General features: G+C 40.9%; 1 long non-coding RNA gene and 2 other non-coding genes across 7 annotated transcripts; all 3 read left to right on the top strand.

Moving 5' to 3' along the window:
- Positions 1 to 562: 562 nt before the first annotated feature.
- trnag-gcc (transfer RNA glycine (anticodon GCC)) lies at positions 563 to 633 on the top strand. The gene has a single exon. It is a non-coding gene; the product is annotated as a tRNA-Gly (tRNA).
- Positions 634 to 1,130: 497 nt separating this feature from the next.
- On the top strand, positions 1,131 to 1,202 carry trnaa-cgc (transfer RNA alanine (anticodon CGC)). Its single transcript has one exon. It is a non-coding gene; the product is annotated as a tRNA-Ala (tRNA).
- An 11,581-nt stretch (positions 1,203 to 12,783) lies between these two features.
- Positions 12,784 to 21,677, top strand: LOC129698801 (uncharacterized). 5 transcript variants are annotated; one of them, XR_008723726.1, is made up of 5 exons: positions 12,784 to 12,925; positions 14,628 to 14,680; positions 14,969 to 15,027; positions 16,912 to 16,964; positions 17,355 to 21,677. It is a non-coding gene; the product is annotated as an uncharacterized LOC129698801 (long non-coding RNA). The 5 variants fall into 5 exon arrangements; XR_008723727.1 differs by having other exon boundaries at positions 14,969 to 15,054; XR_008723725.1 differs by having other exon boundaries at positions 14,969 to 15,058.
- Positions 21,678 to 22,094: the final 417 nt, after the last annotated feature.

Below are 22,094 nucleotides of genomic sequence, written 5' to 3'. Positions count from 1 at the left end.
GGCAGGAAAATGGGGTTGAGAGGGAGAAATAGATCAACAATGATTGAGTAGACTTGATGTACCGAATGGCCTAATTCAGCTCCTAGAATTTATGAACTTATGAAACTATTCCATGTACTATATCATGCACTTTGTTGAGGGACAATGTCCTGCTTTATATGGCCCGCAATTGTTCTATATGCTATATAATGCACATTGCACAAATACCATTTTCTGTTTTATATGGCCTGCAACTATGTATTATATAATGCATTATATTTGCAATATAATACAATAATATGTTTTAATATATGAGATATTTGGATTCTCAGTCTGAAGAAAGGTCTTGACCGGTAAAGTCACCTATTCCTTTTCTCCACAGAAGCTGCCTGACCCACTGAGTTATTCCAGCACGTTGTGTCTATCCAGCATTTGCAGTTCCTTCCCACATATTATATATCTTGCACATTGCACAGGGAAGATTTCCTGCTTAATAATGCCTGCGACTGTTCATACAATCCAATGCATTGCATAGAGCAGGCGCTTTTGGTGCTTTATACAGTTTGCAGGCACTTCTTTCTATGCATCGGTGGTTCAGTGGTAGAATTCTCGCCTGCCACGCGGGAGGCCCGGGTTCGATTCCCGGCCGATGCAACAATGTTTTTTATTTTCCTTTCTGCAAATATTAAATGATTAAATGGTAGGTACACAAAAAAAGCTGGTGAAACTCAGCGGGTGCAGCAGCATTTATGGAGCGAAGGCAACGTTTCGGGCCGAAACCCTTCTTCAGACCCGCTGAGTTTCTCCAGCTTTTTTGTGTACCTTCGATTTTCCAGCATCTGCAGTTCCTTCTTAAATTATTAAATGCTGTGTTTTGTTTTTGAGAATGGTCCCATTTTTGCAAACCTTTTGTTGCATATTGCTGTGATTACTGCAGCCTGAATGTAAACACCAGGAAATAAGAAAAATAAAATTGGCACTAAGCAGATAGTGAAGAACGTTGCATTGGTTTGTAACCATTGCACCGCGCAGGGACAAATGCTTCGGGCAATGTTTAATGCAATTGCAAATCTTCATCAACAGACACTATTAAAGGTTAACGGGTGATTCTAGTTAATTTAAGCTGCCATTTAGTGGCAGAGTTCGTGCTTGGGGATGTAGCTCAGTGGTAGAGCGCGCGCTTCGCATGTGTGAGGTCCCGGGTTCAATCCCCGGCATCTCCAGGGTTATTATTTTAAATCTTTTCCCAGGCTTTGATTATTTTTGTCCTTTAGTGTACTATCTGCAATTATTATGATAAGGTTAAAACGTAATTTTAGGATTGAGGGGTTACATGCGAACTGAAATTAATTTCAACAAGCAATTAAAGAAAGGGATTTTTTTTTTGAGTATTGGCACCTGCAGATAACCTAAACAGGAGACACAAGCAAAAAACACAAAAGTTGTTGAAGGAATTTGGTGGGTCAGGCAGCATCTGTGGAGAGGAATGAGCCATTCAATTACTCCAGAACTTTGTGCTTTGCTCAAGACTCCTGTATCTGCAGTTCTTTGGGCAAGAGATATACAAGTGTGAAACGCACACCTCCAGATTCAGAAGAAGGGTCTTGACCTGAAACGTCACATATTCCTTTTCTCCACAGATGCTGCCTGACCCCTCTGAGTTACTCCAGTTACTGTGTTTTAAGTGCTCGGTGGATACAGGTTGGGGGGGGGGGGGGGGGGGGGGGGTGGACTGGCAGGTGGATAGAGTAAGTGAGAACGTTTTGAGTGGTATGGGGGGGGCAAAAGGGTGTCAAATAAATAAGGAGAGAAGATGAATGACAGAGAGATTTGTTAATGAATTATGTTCCACTCTACGGAGTTCCAGGGTATTGTCCTGACTTGCCTCCACTATCGGTCAGGTCATTGGCACCCTTCCCTGTCCTAAAGTGTATTGTCGTCAAATTCCTGGAAATTTTGCCCCTACATTTTGGCACTGCAAAGTAGTTTAAAAGTTCTGCCGAGCCGGATTTATGTTCATGTAATGTTTTAGATTTTCAGATCAACCCACTCGTTTCCAGTCTTTTATCAAGTGACACATCTGGAATTAATGCCCCGCAATTCAAAGGGCTCTCTGGTCATCCTTAATGTCCACGCATGCTTTTTTTTTAATTGAAGAGCACCAGACTTGTCTGTCATTGATTTGGCCCAGATCATGATAAATGACAAACATCTGTTCAGTAAAATAGTTGCAGCATTTGCAAACAACACAACCTATTAATCTCAAGAGAGTTAGATAGAGCTCTTAAAGATAGCGGAGTCTGGGGATATGGGGAGAAGGCAGGAACAGGGTACTGATTGTGGATAATCAGCCATGATCACATTGAATGGCGGTGCTGGCTCGAAGGGCCGAATGGCCTACACCTATTGTCGATTGTCTATTGTCTATTGTCTATAAGATAGATACAACATGCTGGAGTAACTCAGTGGATCAGGTAGTCTACAGAAGCGTCCCAACCTGAAACATCACCTACCCTTTTTCTCCAAAGATGCTGCCTGACCTGTTGAGTTCCATCAGCACTTTGTGTCTATCTTTGGTATAATCCAGCAACTTCATTTTTTTGTATCTACCATAAATCCCGACACATTTTGTCTCAGTGCCACCAAGCTGGAGCTGCTGCCTCACAGCGCCAGAGACATAGGTTCAATCCCTACCTTGAGTGCTGTCTGTGTGGAGTTTGCACACTTTATCCCTGTGACCACAAGGGTTTTCTCCGGGTGTTCCGGTTTCCTTCCACATCGTGCAGGGTTGTAGGTTAATGGACTTCGGGTTTTTTGTTTCTTTTTTCTACCAGTTAATTAATTAATTATATAATTGAAATGATCTGTATGCATTGTGTTTCAGGAGGACATGAATAGGGGATGTTTTGTGTTGTGACATTTTTTCAACGTGAAGAGGTGTCTCGACCTGAAACGTTACCTACCCATGTTCTTCAGGGTTGCCGCTTGACCCGCTGAGTTACTTCAACACATTGTTTCTTGGTGGGTAAGGTGACTGTGAAGATCGGTTGACGTGGTTCTGGAAAGTAGCTGCCATAGGGTGAGCGATGTTTCATTCGTTCTGAAAATTGACTCCAATGGGAAGTTTGATTCTCATTACTCATGTATACTATGATCTGATTTAATTGAAAAGCTTTTGATTTTATCTTGGTACATGTGACAATAATAAACCAATATCAATTACGTTTAATTGAAGCAATCTAACATTAATAAATCATCAATGACACATTTAGGTATGTTTATTAATTGTCCACTCATTGGTAGTTCTTTACTAAACAACCATGCAGCGATGGGAGGGATATGGATCACGTGCAGGCAGATGAGATTCGTTCATCTTGCCATCGTGTTCGGCACAGTTTAGTTTAGTTTATTATTGTGACGTGTACCGAGGTGCAGTGAAAAGCTTTGTTTTCTTTTTAGTCAATGAAAAGACATTAAATGATTACAATTGAGCCATCCACAGTACGCAGATTAAGGATAAAAGGTATAACATTTAGTGCAAAGATATAACATTGAAGTCCTATAAAGTCCGTTTAAGATGGTTTGTAGGTCTCCAATGTGGTAGATAGGAGGTCCTAACTACGCTCTAGCTGATGAGACTACCATCCTGTTGCCTGATAACAGCTAGGAAGAAACTATCTCTGAATCAGAAGGTGTGAATTTTCAAACTTCTCCACCTTTAGACATCAGAGAAGCAGTGTAGAAACAGGCTTTTGTGCCAACCAGCGATCATCCCGTACATTAGCACTATCCTACACACGATGACAATGTACAATTTTACCAAAACCAATTAACCTACAAACCCGTACACCTTGGTGGTTTGGGAGGAAACCAGAGCACCCGGAGAAAACCCACACGGTCACAGGGAGAATGTACTAAGTCCGTACAGACAGCACCCGTAGTCAGGATTGAACCCATGTCTCTGGCACTGTAAGACAGCAACTCTACCGCTGCGCCACTGTGCCACCCACATTGCCTGTTGCCTGATGGGAGAGGGGAGAAGAGTGAGTAACCGGGATGAGACTGGTCCTCGATTATGCTGGCGGTCTTGCTGAGGCAGTGAAGTGTAGATGGAGCCAATGGAAGGGAGATTGGTTTGTGTGATGATCTGGGCTACGTCCACAACGGTTTGACATTGTGGGCCGAAGGGCCTGTTCCTGTGTTGTAATTTTCCAACTAGCTATTCTTTCAAAATAAAAGCCAGGTTGCAAAGAACAAAACAATTTTTTTAAAGTGCTTAAATTGTAAAGACGTTGAGAAGTCTTTGACCATAAATAACATTTGGAATTCATCTATATTTAACCAGCATGTAACTCGTTTCACAGTTTATAGCAACCACTTGTAATTGCTTCTGACAGGCGTAGGCAGACGTTGCTAGTGTACGCAATTGCGAACATATTTTTCAGCGTGATATCTATCCCAGCAGTGTAAATAATTCTCAAACTGGTGACTGCTTAGATTTTATGTCAGCGACAAGATAAGATGTGGCACTTTGTTACAGACAAGGTAAATGACTGCGTTCAAATCATCAGGAACCTTGGCACTTATATAAGCCACTGCAAACATTGTATACCAACATGTGGTTCCTTGCTTGGCTTGGCAAATCTGCTATTGAAGATTAAGATCTCACAGGAGACTCAATGCCCTGGCAACATTAGATGGAAAATTAAAGCAAGAAGTTGCAGGGAGTTGTTGACGCAGCCCAGAACATCCCCAAAACCAGCCTTCTCCTTCTGTTGACTCCGTCTACACTCCACACTGCCTCAGCAAGGCCACCAGCATAATCAAGGACCAGTTTCTTCTCCCCACTCCCATCAGGGAAGAAGTACAGAACTGTAAAAACACATACCTCCAGATTCAGCAACAGTTTCATAAGTACATAAATTATAGGAACAGCATCAGGCCATTTGGCCCATCTACTCTCCGCCATACAATCATGGCTGATCTATCCTTCCCTCTTTGCCCCATTCTCCTGCCTTCTCCGCATAACCCCTGACACCCTTACAAATTGTTTCTTCCCAGTTTCTTCCCAAAATCCAGAACCAGAGGACATAGGTTTAAGGTGCGAGGGGAAAGATTTTAATAGGAACCTGAGGGGCAACTTTTTGTGGGTGGTGAAGCTTGGCTGGTGGGAAATGGTGAATCTCACCATCATAATGGTGAAGAATGTTTCTAGAAAACTGCAGTTCGTGGAGGTTAGGGCACATGTTTCCGTGAGGGAGTGAAAGAGTGCCTTTATGCTGATGGAAGAATCTTTGTGAAAGGGTCTCACTGTTGAAGGGATAATGGTATCTCTGTTTAACAGTGCCGGCTTTGTTCATAAATGATCCTCCATGTACGAACTGCTGATGTCGGTTTCAGGATCATGAAGAATTGGATCATAAGGGCTGTACGTTGCTGTTCTTGGCTCAGTGTAGTCTCATTTATAAACGGGGCATATGACGTATGAATTATCGAAGGCACATGCTCCATTTCGCAGGGTGGAGGATTTTAATAACCGGAGGGCAAAGACTTATGATGTTATTGAGCCATAGAGTCATAGGCCAGTTTGCACATGCCAACCAAGGTCCCCTTTTGCACTAGTCTCACCATGTCCCATATCCCTCTAAACCTATCCTATTGAAGATCAAGATTCAAGATTCAATTTAATTGTCATTTGGACCCCTTGAGGTCCAAACGAAATGCCGTTTCTGCAGCCATACATTACAAACAAATAGACCCAAGGCACAACATAATTTACATAAACATCCATCACATCGCTGTCCATGTACCTGTCCAAATGTTTTTTAAATGTTGTTATAGTTTCTGCCTCAACTACCCCCTCTGGTAGCTCGTTCCATACACCATACGTGTGAAATAGTTGCCCCCTCAGTTTCCTATTAAATCTATCTCCTAAATCCTATTAAACATCATCTTGTTGGAACTGACAGTGCTGTGGGAGGACCGTCTGGAGGAGGACCACGAGAGGAAGATGACCAAGTACGAAGAGCTGGTCATAGACTGCCATAAGCAGGGCTGGAAAGCAAGGTGTATGCCCATCGAGTTTGGCTGCAGAGGTTTTGCAGGGCAATCGCTCTACAAAGCCTTGAGTGCGCTGGACATCAATGGAATGGGGAGGAGAAGAGCCATCAAGAACACCACAGAGGCAGTGGAGAAGGCCTCGAGATGGCTCTGGATCAGGAGAGGAGGTCCATGGGGTGGAGCGAATGCCACCTGAACACAACTCGTGGTCTGATCAACTACGGCTGGGTTGCCTGGGTGAGGGTGTCCGATGTTGAAAGACCCAAAACACCCAATGACCCCAGGTTACAGCACTGATGATGTGTTCAAGAGCATCAATAGATGTATTTTTTTAAATCAATCTCCTCTTACCTTAAACCTCTGTCCTCTGGTTCTAAATTCTGGGTGAAAGTCTACCCGATCTATTCCCGCTGATGATTTTATGCACCTCTATAAGTTCACTCCTCATCCTCCTATGATCCAAAGAATACAGTCCTGCCCAATCTCTCCCTATAGCTCAGGCCCTCAAGTCCTGGCAACATCCTCATAAATCTTCTCTGCATTCTTTCCAGCTTAATCACATCTTTCCTATAGCAGGGTGACTAAAACTGAACACAATACCACAACTGTGGCCTCATCAGTGCCTTGTGCAGTTGTAACATAACATCCCAACTTCTATACTCAATACCTTGACTAATGAAGGCCGATGTGCCAAAAACCTTCTTGACCACATTATCAATCTGTGACGCCACTTTCATGAACTATGTACCTGCACATCCCTCTGCTCTACAATACTCCCCAGAGCACTGTCATTTACTGTGAAGGTCGTGCCCTGGTTAGACTTTCCAAAATACAACAGCTCACATTAATCTGCATTAAACTCCATCAACCATTCCTCTGCCCACTTGCCCAACTGATCAAAATCCTGCTGTAACCTTTGAAAACCATCTTCGCCATCTACAATACCACCCACTTTAGTGTCATCTGCAAACTTACTGATCATAACTTGTACGTACAAAATTTCTATGTTTCTATGTACGTTCTCATGCAAATTGTTGATTTAAACCGCAAACAGTAATGGGCCCAGCACCGATCTTTGATGTGAACCACTAGTCACATCACCCTCTGCTTCTTTCCGTGAAGCTGGTTATCTATCCAGTCAGCTATCTCTCCTTGGATCCCATGCCATCTAACCCATGCCATGCAGCCTACCATGCGGAACATTGTCAAATGCCTTTCTGATATCCACGTAGACAATGTCTGCGGCTTTGCTCTCATCAACCTTTTTGGTCACATCTTTTAAAAAAATCAACCAGATTCGTGAGACTCGATCTCCAACGTACAAAATCGTGCAGACTATCACTAATCGACCATTGTCTATCTTAATGCTTGTATATCTCATCTGTCATAATACTCTCTAGTAACTTTCCGACCACAGATGTTAGGCTCCCTGGTCCGTAGTTCCCAGGCTTTTGCTTGTAGCCATTCTGAATAGAGGCACAACATTTGCCATTCTCCAGTCTTCCTTTACCTCACCCGTAACTAATGATGACATAAATCTCAGCCAGGACACCTGCAATTTCTTTTCTAGAGGGGAAAGATGTATGAGACAACTCAGGGGCTAATTTTTCTCTCAAAGGGTAGTCTGTATGTGGAATGCACTGCCAGAGGAAGCTATAGATGTGGATACAATTATAATTTTTAAAAGACATTTGGACAGTTATGTGGTTATGAAGAGTTTAGAGGGTGATGGATCAAGGTGGGCAGAAGGGCCTGCTTCTGTACTGTGCAGCTTAAATCAATTGTCGAGTGTTTAATTGTCATATTACCAAATATGTTCTAAATTGCAGCAGCATAAGACGTCTGTAAACACAGCACTCAATGGTTTAATTGTGCTCATAGATAACACAATAAACAAAAGAAAGTTCAATGTATTAAAAACATATATTAGTACAATACAAAACCCCAATGCCCCTAGTGCAACCAAGACAGTGTATAGTTCAGAGTTTAATTGGTATTTGTAGTGTTCAAGAACCTGATGGATGTAGGGAAGAAGCTGCTCGTGGACCTGGATGTTGCAGTTTTCAGACTTCTCTAATTATAATTTTCTAATTTTAAGTAACTTCTACTTACACTCCCATCCCCTCCACCCCTTCCTCCACCCTAGTCGTTTAACCAGTTCCACAGTTCACCATATTGTATCCCTCTTGAGATCACCTTCCCTAGCGAACAAGGGCCTACCAGGGCACACCTTGCCTGGGGTCATTTGCAGCTGGCCCTGAATGGCCCTGGACTGTTCTCGCCTCCATCTCTTCACCCTAACCCCCTCTCCCCAACCCCTACTTTCCGTTTGAAGAAGCGTCACGACCCAAAACATCACCCATCCTTTTTCTCCGGAGATGCTGCCAGACCTACTGTGTTACTTCAGCACATTTTGTCTATCTTTTTCTCAATGGCAGGAGTGGAATGTGATTGTGGCCAAGATGGTGTGGATCCTTGATGATACTGGCTCCCTTTTTGAGGCAGCGCCGCTTGTAGATCCCTTCGATGAATCGAAGAAATGGCACATATGCAAAAAGGTGGAAGGTACAGATTGGTGGATTTAATTCTGTGTGATTCACTAAAGATGCAATGACTATTTGGAGTTTTTGAATTCAGTACGAGATTTTTAATTCAATGATTAGGACGATACAATGCCACAGCGGTAGAGTTGCTGCCCCACAGCGCCAGAGACCCGGGTGCTATTCTGGCTACAAGTGTTATCTGTGAAAAGTTAGTACATTCTCCCTGTGACTGCGTGGGTTTTGCCGGGGGCTCCAATTTCCTCCTGCACTCCAAAAGCATACAGGTTTGTTGGTTAATTGGCGTTGGTTAAAACATTGTAAATTGTTCCTAGTGCTAGTGTACGGGGTGATCGCTGGTCGGAGAGGACTAGGTGGGCTGAAGGGCCTGTATCCTCCCTGTATTTCAGAACGAAACTAAATAATATATTTATGACAAAAAAGAGACAAAATGCTGGAGTAACTTGGCGGGTCAGGTAGCATCTCTGGAGAACTCTTATCCATTTTCTCCAGAAATGCTACCAAACGTGCCGAGTTACTCCAGCACTTTATGTCTTCTTTGGTAAACCAGCAACTGCAGTTCCTTATACCTCATAAATTGATGACATGCATTTCTCTTGTGGGAGTATAATGCACACTTCGTTCATATTTTTAAATAAAGAAAAATAACAATACACAATTTTTAAAATATGTATGTGTGAATATTACAATCAGGTCTAAGTTTGCAAGCTAGGAACAAGATGAGAAATCATTTTTTTCAATGTTGTTTTTAAACGTTGCAATTGCATGATATGTTTCTAATTTTAGATAGCATTGAGCACGATGACAAATGCATCAGCACTGACGCACTGCAAACAAAAATAACAAGACACATTAATTTAAAATGTGCATGCATCAGTCTGAAGCACAGTCCCGACCCGAAACGTCACCAATCCATATTCTCCAGAGATGCTACCTGACCCACTGAGTTACTCCAGTACTTTGTCTATTTTTGTAAACCAGCATGTGCCGTCCTTTGTTTCTACAACAAGGACATGTATGCAAGGTAAGAACAAGATGGGAAATTATTTTTTTTCATAAATCTTCTATTTAATCTTTGCAACTGCATTATATAATATAATGTAATATTCAGGTTCAGGAACAGCCTCTCCCCTGAGTCCTTTCCAGCCATCAGGGTATTAAATACGACAACCTCCAAATAAGCTCCGAACTACATAGACTTAAGGGCATTGGTTTTGTCTTTTGGTATTATTGTTTGTTTGTTTTTATATGTATATCTGTGGGTATATATAAAATGAAATGAAAGTTTTATATATATACTAGACCAGTGGTTCCCAACGTGGGGCGTACAACCCACAGGGGGGCAATTTGATTTTTAAGGGGGGCAATTGAGCGCGACTGAGGAGGTCTGGGTCCAAATTTTCGATTTTTACTTTTTTGGATTTTCCATCAGGTAAACATATGTAGTTTATGTTTCAGATGTTATTTTGAGTAAATAATTTTTTGGGGGTAAAAAAGGTCTTTATTGTGTAGTTATTACATAATCACCGCGCCATCGCTCTTCATGCACGTCGCACGAAGCGCGCGAGGTCATGGGAGAACCTTATTTATTGAATTGGATTTAGAAACGCGATTCAAAGAGCTTTTGCTAAGTTACCCTTATAATATCTATTTCCTCCGTTTTCTCTCAAGGGAAAGTAAGGGGGGGCATCAGGATTTTAGAGGTGATTAGGTGGGGGCATGGCCAAAAAAAGGTTGGGAACCACTGTATTAGACCAAGTGCAGACCCATTGGGTCTGCTCCCCCAACACACCCGTTCCCTACCCGTAGCCCCCACGGGAGGCGTGGTCCTCTAACTCAAGCCGCTCCCGAATGTAAGATTCCAGCACTGCCCTTGCCTCCCTCAGCAGTGATCTTTAAAAAAAAATCCAATTGCACTTGCCCTGCGTGTTGCAAAAGCAAATCGCCCTCCCCCTGCTAGTCTATCCATTGTGACATCATCAGTTGAAGCTGCCATTGTGACGTCATCAGTTGAAGCTGGTCGGTTAGAAGTTGAAGGTATTTTGATTTTTGTAACCTTTAATCAGTCGAGAAATAAAGTATAAAATATTCAGTGAAAGTGATCTCGGCCTAGAGGGGAAAAATGTGAATCAGAATATGTAAAAATCTTGTAAAGGTTGGCATTTTTAAAGCTTTAATTGCGAATAACATGTCAAATATAGGATGAAATCCTCACTGAGTCTCAGCACTGCTAGCTGAGCCATTGGGACGTCATTAGTTGAAACTGATAGTTTTAATTTCAAAGTCTTTTGACTTTTATAGACTTTTAATCAGTAATGAATCGCGTATAAGTCGAGAAGGTGATCCGGCCTCGACGGGGAAAAGGTCAATCGGAATATGTAAAAATGTTATCGTTACCGTGTAGTATTTTTGCGTAGATGTAACAACAACCACATATACACATGTACAAGATCAGAGTTTTAATAAGTACATGATGATATATATATATATATATATATATATATACTGAACTTTTTTTTCTTTATCAAATAGTTTGTTTACATATTCTGTTTGAGTACTTTGTTTACATATTCTGTTATGCTGCTGCAAGTAAGAATTTCATTGTTCAATCTGGGACATATGACAATAAAACACTCTTGACTTGACTCTGGACTCGATCTAATTTCGGACAGCATTATGCATTATGACAAACGGAACAGGTCTGACATCCTGCAAACAACAATCAAAACAATACACATCAATTTAAAATATGCGTATAATATGGACAGATTTGCAAGGTAGGTTGTTTAGGTTTTTTTTGCACGTGTACCGAGGAACAGTGAAAAGCTTTGCGTGCTAACCAGTCAACGGAAAGACTATACAAGATTTCAATCAGGTGTACAGATGCAGGATAAATGGTATAACATTTAGTACAAATAAAGTCCGATTAAAGATCTTCTGAAGGTCTCCAATGAGGTAGATGGTAGCTCAGGACCCCTCTCTAATTGTTGAAAACAGATGTGAAGAAACTGTTCCTGAATCTGAATCTGAAATTAAAGCTTTCCCTTGTACCTCAATACATGTGACAGTAAACAAAACTAAGGAAGGAAACAAGATGAGAAATCAATATAAAATATGCTTGCATTTATATACAATAAGGATAGGTTTGCAAGGTAGGAGATAGGATGAGAAATCAATATAGAATAGGTATGCATCTGTAATTAAGGACAGAACAGAGCAGCTGGGCTTGTATACTCTGGAATTTAGAAGGATGAGAAGGGATCTTATGGAAACATATAAGATTATTAAGGCTTTGGACATGCTCGAGGCAGGAAAAATGTTCCCGATGTTGAGGGAGGCCAGAACCAGGGGCCACAGTTTAAGAATAAGGGGGAAACCATTTAGAACGGAGATGAGTAAATATTTTTTCACACAGCGAGTTGTGAGTGGAATTCTCTGCCTCAGAGGGCGGTGGAGGCCGGTTCTCTGGTTACTTTCAAGAGAGTTAGATAGAGCTCTTAAAGATGGCGGAATCAAGGGATATGGGGAGAAGGCAGGAACGGGGTACTGATTGTGGATGCCTTGATCACATTAAATGACGGTGTTGGCTCGAAAGGCCGAATGGCCTACTCCTGCGTCTATTGTCGTTTGTCTATTGTTTGTAGGTAGGAAACCAGATGGGAAATCATGTTTTTAATCGTGTTTAATCTATGAAACTACATGATTTGGTATTAATTTCGGACAGCATTTTGCATTCTGACAAATGCAACAGTCTGAAGCATGACAAACACTAATAACAAGACACAGCATGATAAAACAAGCATGTATCTATATACAATAAGGATAGGTAGGAAATAAGATGATAAATCATGTATTTTCTAAATGTTCTGTTTAAACTTTGCAACTGCCTGATATAATGTTTCTAATTGTGCATGATGACAAATGCAACAGGTCTGACACAGTACAAACATGTTTTCCATTGTGCAGAGGCCTCTCCTCGCTTTCTTTCCCACTGCATTGCCGTCAATGGAAACAAACAGGCATCAGTCAGGCGCCGGGTGCGCTGCTTCATTGAGACAGACTGGGGAAGGCTATTTTTAGAATGACGCAGGCGGCCCCCGTGCGCGTCATCGGGCGCGGGCTCCATTGACGTCAGGAATGACGCGCGCGCGGGGTTGGTTAGCGGAGCCGGGACGCGAGCGGCGTAGTGCGGACCGGATCGTCACAATGGAGCCCTTTATCTGCAGCATTCCGCTGGAGCCCGGTCCCGGACCCGGACCTCGCGCTGCCCCAGACCCGGGATTCCTTCTCCCGACCCCAGCTCCCGTATCCATGCATTTGTACCGGTAAGTACGAGCAAAAACGCCGCGCTTCGCGTTAAATTAAGAAACCCAAGCAAAAAGCAGAGCTTATATATTTTAAATGCAGCCTCTGTTTTAAATTGCGTGAATGTATTTTATTTTTTAACGAATCTCTTAAAGTAGTAATTATGTTTAAAATTTCACCCTCTGCTTTAAATAATCCGTAAATATCGTTTCAATGAATCTCTTAAGACGATGCGTATGTAATATATTTAAAAATGTAGTCTCTGCATAGAATTCCGTAAACCTATTTTATTTCAATGAATCCCTTTAAATTAATATGTTTTTAAAGTGTAACCTCTAATTAAATTCCTCAAATGCATTTCACTTATCTTAACTTAATGAATATATATTTAATATTCTCTAAAATCCATGGATTCTTTTTATTTCAGTGAATAACTTAACATAATTGTATTTAAAAAATGTAGCCCTCTACATTAAGTTCATTTTATTTCAGCGAATCTCTTTAAATAATGTTTTTATTTATAAAATGCAGCATCTGCATAAAATTGTGTAAAAGCATTTTAATTCAACAAATCTCTTAAAAAAATATGATTTGCATTTAAAAAATGTAACCTCTGCATTAATTTGGGTAAAAACATTTTATTTCTATGAATATATTAAAGTAAGTTTGCTAATTGACTATAAAAATGTAATAGACATTTTAGTTTCCAGCCATTTTGGGTTTTGAAAAATTGGGTATGTGGAATTATTATCACTTTTATGTCGGCAGTTTTGAATAAACTCCCTGTAACTGGGATAATGTATCAGTGGAAGATGCAGCAAAAACTGGTTGTTTATTATGGGGATAATTAGTTATGTGTCAATGATGTAATTTAGTTAAGTGAGTAAATAATAGAAACACATTTTGATTAGGCGTAGTGGGTGCAGATGTTATTTAATAAACGGCTAAGCATGGATGGGTTTGCAAACATATGGAAAGCAACATGTTGCCATATGGCCCACTTAGCCTCTAACCTTCAGTTGAATCAATCATATACAGTCTGTGAAATGACAGAGGTGTCTCCATGACAAGATGGATTTTGTGTCAGGGAATGAAATGTGACGGTGAAGGTGTAATTTATAACTATTAGCAACTGTCTTGCCTTTTGGGCCTTTGCACTGTGTGGCAATGCCCTTGCAAAACATTTAAGTATGTGATCTTGTGAATAAACAAAATGAAGCAACGTACAAAATCCTTTCGAATTTGTTGCGGGAAACACCATTTGGTGGGGTACTTATGTAGTCATCCAAGTGTTAAATAAAACTGAACTACGTAGATAAATATTGATGTACGTTAAATATAGTAGATTTTCTATTATGTAAACACTGCATCTGATGCACTGTAGAGGGAGGGAATTATTGCATAGGTTTAAGGTGAGAATTTTGAAAGATGATGTGTGGGCCAACTATTTTTTACAAAGAGGGTGGTAGGTACTGGGGGTGGTGGAGGCAGATGCGATAGTGGTGTTTAAGAGTCTTTTGGATAGGCACATGGATATGGAGGGAAATGGGTTATGTGCAGGCAGCTGAGAGTTGGTCTTGGCATTGTGTTCTGCACATACATTGTGGGCTGAAGGGCTTGTTCCTGTACTGAACTGTGTCTATATTTCTGTCACCATCCATTTCTAACTGATAATGAATGAGTTAAATTTAATGCTATATATATACTTCAAACCTCCTACAGATTCAAATCACTGCTGAATCATACTCTGCCTACGGAAGATTAGTTTAATTTGGGTAAGTGTTACAAATATAGACTGTGATGCTTTTTAAGTGGGGGATGATTCATTTGCTGCTTTAAATGTACATTGCTTATGAATACTGTGTGTTAATATAAGCCGTATGCCCTTTTTTTCCCACTTCCATAATGCCACTCATATTTTCTTTAACCCGCATATTGCCAGAAAGATTAGGTATGCAAATGAAATAGATTTTCTTCTCAATATAGTGATGTGATTCTTCACAGTATATCTAACTGTGCATTTCTGTCAGAAAAAAAGATTTAATTTAATTGGTTTAATATAGGGTAGCAAGGATCTGCAGATGCTGGAATCCTATGAAAAACAAAGTGCTGGAGGAACTCGGTGGGTCAGGTATCATCTCTGGAGAATGTGGGTAGGCGACTTTTCGGTCTGGGCCCTTCATCAAACTGTTTGCAGGGTGGATGGGGGGGGGGGAGAGAAAGTTGGAGGAGAGGTTGAGGCGAGACAAAGTCTGGCAAATGATAGGTGGATACAGGTGAGGGGTTTGATTGGTAGATGGTTGGATAAAGGCCAGAGATGAAAAGACAAAGTAGTGAGCTTTGTCCAACCATCTGCCAATCAAACCTCCTTCGCCTGAATCCACCATCACCTGCCTGGCATTGTCCTAGGAAATCCATGTCCAAATTTACACTGATGTAATGCAGGATTGTGAAGTTTGAGTTGAGATGCGGTTTTGCAGCAGCATAAATATTTTATTAATCATGTGAATTGGCGCTGACTGTGTGAAGTTTGCATGTTCTCCCTGTGACCACATGGGTTTCCTCCGGGTGCCTCTGATTCCTCCCACATCCCAAAGACATGTGGGTTTGTAGGTTAATCGGCCTCTGTAAATTGGCCCCTGACTGGACGAGGAAGTGGGATAACATAGAACTCGTGTGAACGGGTGATTGATGGTTGGTGTGGGCTGAAGGGGTCTTTTCCATGCTGTATTTCTAAACTGAGCTAATGTGAAAGTAGCTGAAATTTGTACGTCGGACAATCAAAATTAAAGTGTCCCATTCCCTTTAAAGTTCCGAACATCCATCAATCATGTTAAGATTTCAGAACTCAGCTACCAGTTGCATCCAGTAAACGTACAAGATCTGCTCTGATACTTTAATGTCGGAGGATAGACTACCTAAAATATAGCAAAGCTATGTTTTCAGACTTGCCACCATTTTCTAGGGTAAAACCAATACAGTTCTTAAAAATAAATGTTAATACTTATCAGTATTTTGAAAGTAGAACAATTTGCAATTAATTTCAAACCTGATTATGGTGTGCAGCTATTCACAGGGGCATTACAAAACAGAATTTGGTACAGAGCTAAATTTGATTACTGAGGTGACACCAGGATAAGCAGTCAATAGCTGGTAGAGTGGGTTACTTTTTTTAATGCTGAATAACATTGATTTAATGATTTACATTTAAATGCTGCCTTAAAAATAACTTCACCTAGCCCCAGTGAAGATGTGATGCAAAGGAGGTAAGTATTTTATCACATGTTAATCTACACGTTGTGTTAGTAGATCCTTCATGATCAAGTTCACCCTATATGCAACCGTAGTGGTGCAGCTGGTATATCCGCTACCTCACAGCGCCAGAGACCCATGTTCAATCCTGACCTCGGATGTTGTCTGTGTGTGGAGTTTTCACGTTCTCCCTGTGGCTGCGTTGGATTCATACGGGTGCTCTGGTTTTCTCCCACATCCCAAATACGTTTTGGTTTGTAGGTTAATTGGCCCTCTATAAATTGACCCCAGTGTGTAACGAGTGTTGTGAAACTGGGTTAACATAGAACTAATGTGAATTGGTGATCGATGGCTGGTGTGGCCAAAGGACCTGTTTCCGTGTTGTATCTCTGAACTGAACTAAAGGGGCAAAGGTGTTTTGTAAATGGGATATGTTGTGGAGCCGTTAACAAATTTGGGGATTGGTAAGAATGTCAAGGGTTATGGGGAGATAGCAGGAGAATGAGGTTGAAAGATAGATCAGCCATAATTGAATGGCGAGTGGACTAGATGGGCCTAATTCTGCTCCTATGACTTATGAAGTTATGAAAAGGAAACGGAACTCCAGTTATTTAAATCTGTCCAATTGGGGTCTGACATAATGGTACATATTACCACCTGCCATGTTGCCCGTATCAGTATCATAGATTTTGTAGGTTAAGATATTGTTTGTTTATATTCCTGGTTACTGATATACATTTTTCTTGCATTACAGCTGTGGGATTTCTACCTTTTCTGAAACAATGAGGAAAATATTACTCCATTGCAGTTAAGTTCAAACAGATGGATGACTATTTTGTTTCGGGGGGGGGATCTGGACATCTTGTATTAGCTTGTGGAGGTTTTGGTAAGTTGACCTCATGAACCTCTGCTATGCCTGTGGGGGGGGGGGGGGATGTAGATTGGCGGATGTGTGGAATAGGTGACAAGAGCTAGAGATGAAAAGAGACAGAGCGTGTATTTGATAGGAGAGATGTTGTTTGAAGCACTTTAACCAGTTTTACTGGGTGAATATCAAAAAAAAGAAGAAAACTGCAGAAGCTGGATATCTGAGAAACTAAAAAGGTGGGAAACCCGCTGTGGGTTTGGCATTTTCTGTGGAGAAAGGAACAGATTACATTTCAAATTGAAAGGTCTGAATGGTTTTTCTCTTTCCAGCTGCCTGACATAGAATCCGAGTCATACAGCATGGAAACATGCCCTTTGACCTAACTTGCCCACGCGGACCAACATGCTCCATCACCTGCCTGCGTTTGGCCCATATCTTCTAAATCTATCCTATCCTATCCATGTGCCCCTTCAAATGTTGAATGTTGCAACAGTACCGGGAGAAAACCATGCAGTCGCAGGGAGAACGTGCAAACTCCACACAGACAGCACCCAATGTCAGGATCGAACTCTGATCTCTGGTGATGTTCTATCACAAAGTCTAAATTTAGGCATTGTAATAACTGTACAAGAAAAATATTAATAGATTAAGCATTCTATTGCAGTTTTCATATCCGAAGTGCTTGGGAAGTTCATGAATCTCTGAAGTTCATTCCTGGATGATTTTGGGCAATATATCCAGCAAAATAGGAAAGGATGGACTGCATTCCAACTCTTATTTAACAACTCCAAAGACCTGGGTTCGATCCTGACCTCGGGTAATGTCTGTGTGGAGTTTGTACGTTCTCTCTGTGACCACGTGGGTTTTCTACAGGTACACCGGTTTCTTCCCACATTCAATACGTACGGTTAATTAACTTTAGTAAATTGTCTCTAGTCTGAAGAATACTGCTAGTGTAAGGGGTGATTGCTGGTCGGCATTGGTCGATGGGACAAAGAGCCTGTTTCCATGCTGTGTTTAAAGTATGTATTATCTGTAATTCAATTCTGTACGCGTAAAAATATAACCATCTGTTTATTTCATCTGCAAAAAAAGTTGTTTATGCACTATTTGGAAATTAAATAAAGATTTCATCTGAAGCAAGAAATTGCAGATGTCGAGAATCTAGAGCAAAACACAAATTGCTGGAGACAGCATCTATGAAGAGAATGGATAGATGTTTTGAGTTGGGACCATTCTTTAGACTGAAGGGTCCTGACCCAAAACGTCGCCTGTCCATTCCCTTCTGCAGATGCTGAGTAACTCCAGCAGTTTGTGTTTTGCTCAAGTTACCATCTGTTACTATTTCCATTCTTCCAAATCTAGGAATAGATAACAAAGGACTTCAATGTTATATCTTTGCATCAAAATGTTGTACCCATTATCCTTTAACTTTGCACGATGGACAGCTTGATTGTATTCATGTATAGTTTTTTTTCTTGACTGGTTAGCACACAAACACAATCTTGCATGATCCTACACACTAGGGACAAGTTACAATTTACAGAAGCCAATTAACCTGCAAACCTGTACATCCTTGGAGTGTGGGAGGAAACCCGAGCCCCCAGAGGAAATCACGTGGTCATGGAGAGATGGTACAAACACTGTACTGACAGCGCCCATATTCTTTGATCCTTGGTCTCTGGCACTGTAAGACAGCAGCTCTACTGCTGTGCCACTGTGCTGTCCGCAGCTGAAGTGGGAGCAGGCTAAATAGAAAGATGGCTTAATCTTTTCAATGGGAATTAACAGTGAATTAAGGTTATTTAAACCATTTTTTAATTTAGAAAAGAGACAGTAATATTTCAAGGTAGACAAAAATGCTGGAGAAACTCAGCAGGCGAGGCAGCATCTATGGAGAGATGGTATAGGCGATGTTTTGGGTTGAGACCCTTCTTCAGACTGATTTTTCAGTCTGAAAAATCCTTTGATTTTTCCAACATCTGTAGTTCTTTCTTAAGCGTAATATTTCAAGCCTCTGATTTTTATACTGGGTGTTCCCAAGGTGAGAAAATGCAAAAAGCCAAACAAATCACATTGTAAATGACAAATGTAATACATTTGGCTTTTAAAAGCTGACAGTCCTAAGAGGAATAGAAATTTAAAGGCAGTCTCAAAATGGAAGTATCTCTTGCTTCTAGCTAATCAAATGTTTGTCTGGGAACCTTTTCAAATGCAGTGGGAGTTTCTCCCTACTGACCAATCTGCCATAAAATTCTAGCACCTGACAATGCTATAAGTGCACTTAAAACACAATTATGGAAACATTCAGCAAATCAGGCAGCATCTGTTGCGAGACACATTTAATACATCAACCTGCCTATCAGTGCAATTTATTAGACTTGCCTCTGATACTTTTCCAAATTAACTTCAATCTTTCCTCCTGTTAACAACATCCAAGAGAAATGTTCATAAGTCATCAGAGCTAAAATATGCCATTCGGCCCATCGAGTCCACTCTGCCATTCAGTCATGGCTCATCTATCTTTCCCTCTCAACCCTATCCTTCGTCCCATAACGTCTGACATCCTTACTAATCAAGAATCTGTCTATCTCTGCCTTAAAAATACCCAATGACTTGACCTCCACAGCCATCTGTGGCAATGAGTTCCACAGATTCACCACCCTCGGACCGAAGAAATTCCACCTTTCTAAAGTCTTCTTTCTAAAGGTGCGTCTTTTTATTCTGAGGCTGTGGCCTCGGATCCAAGGTTCTCCCATTAGTGAAAATATCCTCTCCAAATCCACTCTATCCATGCCATTCACTATTTGGTTGGTTTCAATGAGGACCCCCTCATGCTTCTAAACTCCAGCAAGTGCAGGCCCAGTGTCGTCAAACGCTCATCATTTGTTAATTGGCCCTTCATGTTCACTTTCCAGATTTCTCAATTTGGTACATTTTTATTAAATCTCCCTTTCTTCCCCTGCAAACAACTCTAGCCTAATCAATGGTTCCTCGCCACAGTAATTCTCCATCTGGGATTTTATCATTAGATCTCCTCTGCACTGATTCTAATAAACACTTGTATCTTTTTAGTGTGATAACTGGAATGTTATACTAGAATTGTGTGTTAACTGATGTTGGAAAGTTCTAACTTTTTTTCCAGTTCTACTGCTCTTTGCTTCAACAGACAAAGGCAAGTATCTTGAGGTCTGATCACATTTCCAATCTTGTCGCAGTAGGATCACAAGATGGACTAGGACCTCTTTGGTTCCACCACACTTGCATGTATTCAACCTGCTGGTAGGCCGTTTCCTTCGATCCTGACCTCTGGTGCAGTCTGCGGTGGAGTTTGCACGTTCTCCCTGCGGCCGTGAGTTTCCTCCCAACGTCCCAAAGACTTGCGGCTTTGTAGGTTAATTGGACTTTTTAAAGAAACTGCCGAAGGGCTGTTTCTGTGCTGTGTCTCTAAACTAAATTAATCTAAACTCATTATGGATGTGGTGAAAATGGGGTAGGGGGGAGGAATCAATATTTCTATTTTTTTTCTGCGTCTTTCCTGGCAGCTAGTGATCTGGCACTTCCTTTAATCCGGACAAAATTATGAGAGTGCACTTAGAATCCCCCCCTGATCTTTCCCTCTCAACTCCATACTCCTGTCTTCTCCTCATAACCCTCGACACCCGTATTAATCAAGAATCTGTCGATCTCCACATTTTAAAAAATCCATTGATAGCCTCCACAGCCATCTGTTGCAATGAATTCCAGATTCACCACCCTCTGACTAAAGAAATTCCTTCTGATCTCCTTCCTAAAAGTTTGTCCTTTTATTGTGAGTCTATTGCCTCTGGTTCTAGACTCAACTTGTGGAAATATCTTCACATTTTACTTTTAAAAAATTTTCTCTGCATCTTGATCCAAGTTTCTTTTAACAGACCCAATTGAGTTTTAGCCTCCATTGTGTGCTTGGCAAAGAGGATGTGTCCTTGGAAATGTTCTCTGAATATAGACCATCTTGCCAACATTGCTTCTGCACAATTTTTGTCAATAGACACTTTTCCCCACACAAACTATATTAAAAAAAAAACATTAAGCACAATTTGGCTGTCCCGTTCCAATTGATAACTTAAGCCGACAAGAACATTTGGTTTGCGAAATGAACCATTTTTGGTAAAATTAGTGTTTTTTAATTTTCTTGAGAAAAAAAGTTTGAATCTGTAAGAAAGGATTTGTTTCTCTGTGGAATATTGGAAATTTCCAACCAGGAAAATTAAATATTTGCAGGGAAGTTCAAACTAGAAAGTTAGAAAAGCAATGTATTAATACATTGGGTTAATATTATGTAAATGACTTTCATTTATTTGACTTTACAATATGCATTTTGTAATGTTAACATTTCATGCCTTAAGAGCATAAAATACTACCTATAATTTGTTTATCTGCGTGGCATTATTCCAGTATTAGTGTGTTGAACTCCAGCTTGTGACAACCCCTTGTGTATGTGTGTGGATGTTAACAGGTTCCTATCTTGTTGTATTTATACATTTGGAATTGTGCCAGGTCATAACGATGCAAGCTTTCAAGCTTATTTTTAACATAACACTACTGCTTTCTTTAGATTTTTGCAATAACTTGGATTGTACGATTTATTAAATAAAAGCCATTGCACTTTTTCACTGTTGGTGTCTTTACTATTTACAACCGCCCCATAACCTTTAGATATTTTAACCCACAAGCGGGTTTAACCCACTTGTGACCAATGTTTCTGGCTAAAAACTGAAATTAGCCAGGGAAAGAATCCTCCCCTCGCTGCTACCCAACCAGCTGTGTGTTCTCAATTCACACAGGAGGCATTGTACATTTCAGGCAACATTACTAATGTGTGCAATTAATCTAGATATGATTTTGGCGAATTGTTTTTTTTTTAAAACAAGACAGTTTTGAGAAAATAACAGGGGGCTTTTGCGGTGAATCTTTGAGGACGACTGCCTCCTCTTGTTGGAAGTGTGAAACTGCAGGAGTGTCGGTTTGGTGAATGGAAGCGAAAGCTGCAGCCACGGGAACCACCGCTCGCCGACTGTTTCCTTTCG

Source organism: Leucoraja erinacea, chromosome 7 (assembly GCF_028641065.1).
Source record: "Leucoraja erinacea ecotype New England chromosome 7, Leri_hhj_1, whole genome shotgun sequence".
Lineage (NCBI taxonomy): Eukaryota > Metazoa > Chordata > Chondrichthyes > Rajiformes > Rajidae > Leucoraja > Leucoraja erinaceus.
This window is presented reverse-complemented; position numbering and strand designations above follow the sequence as displayed.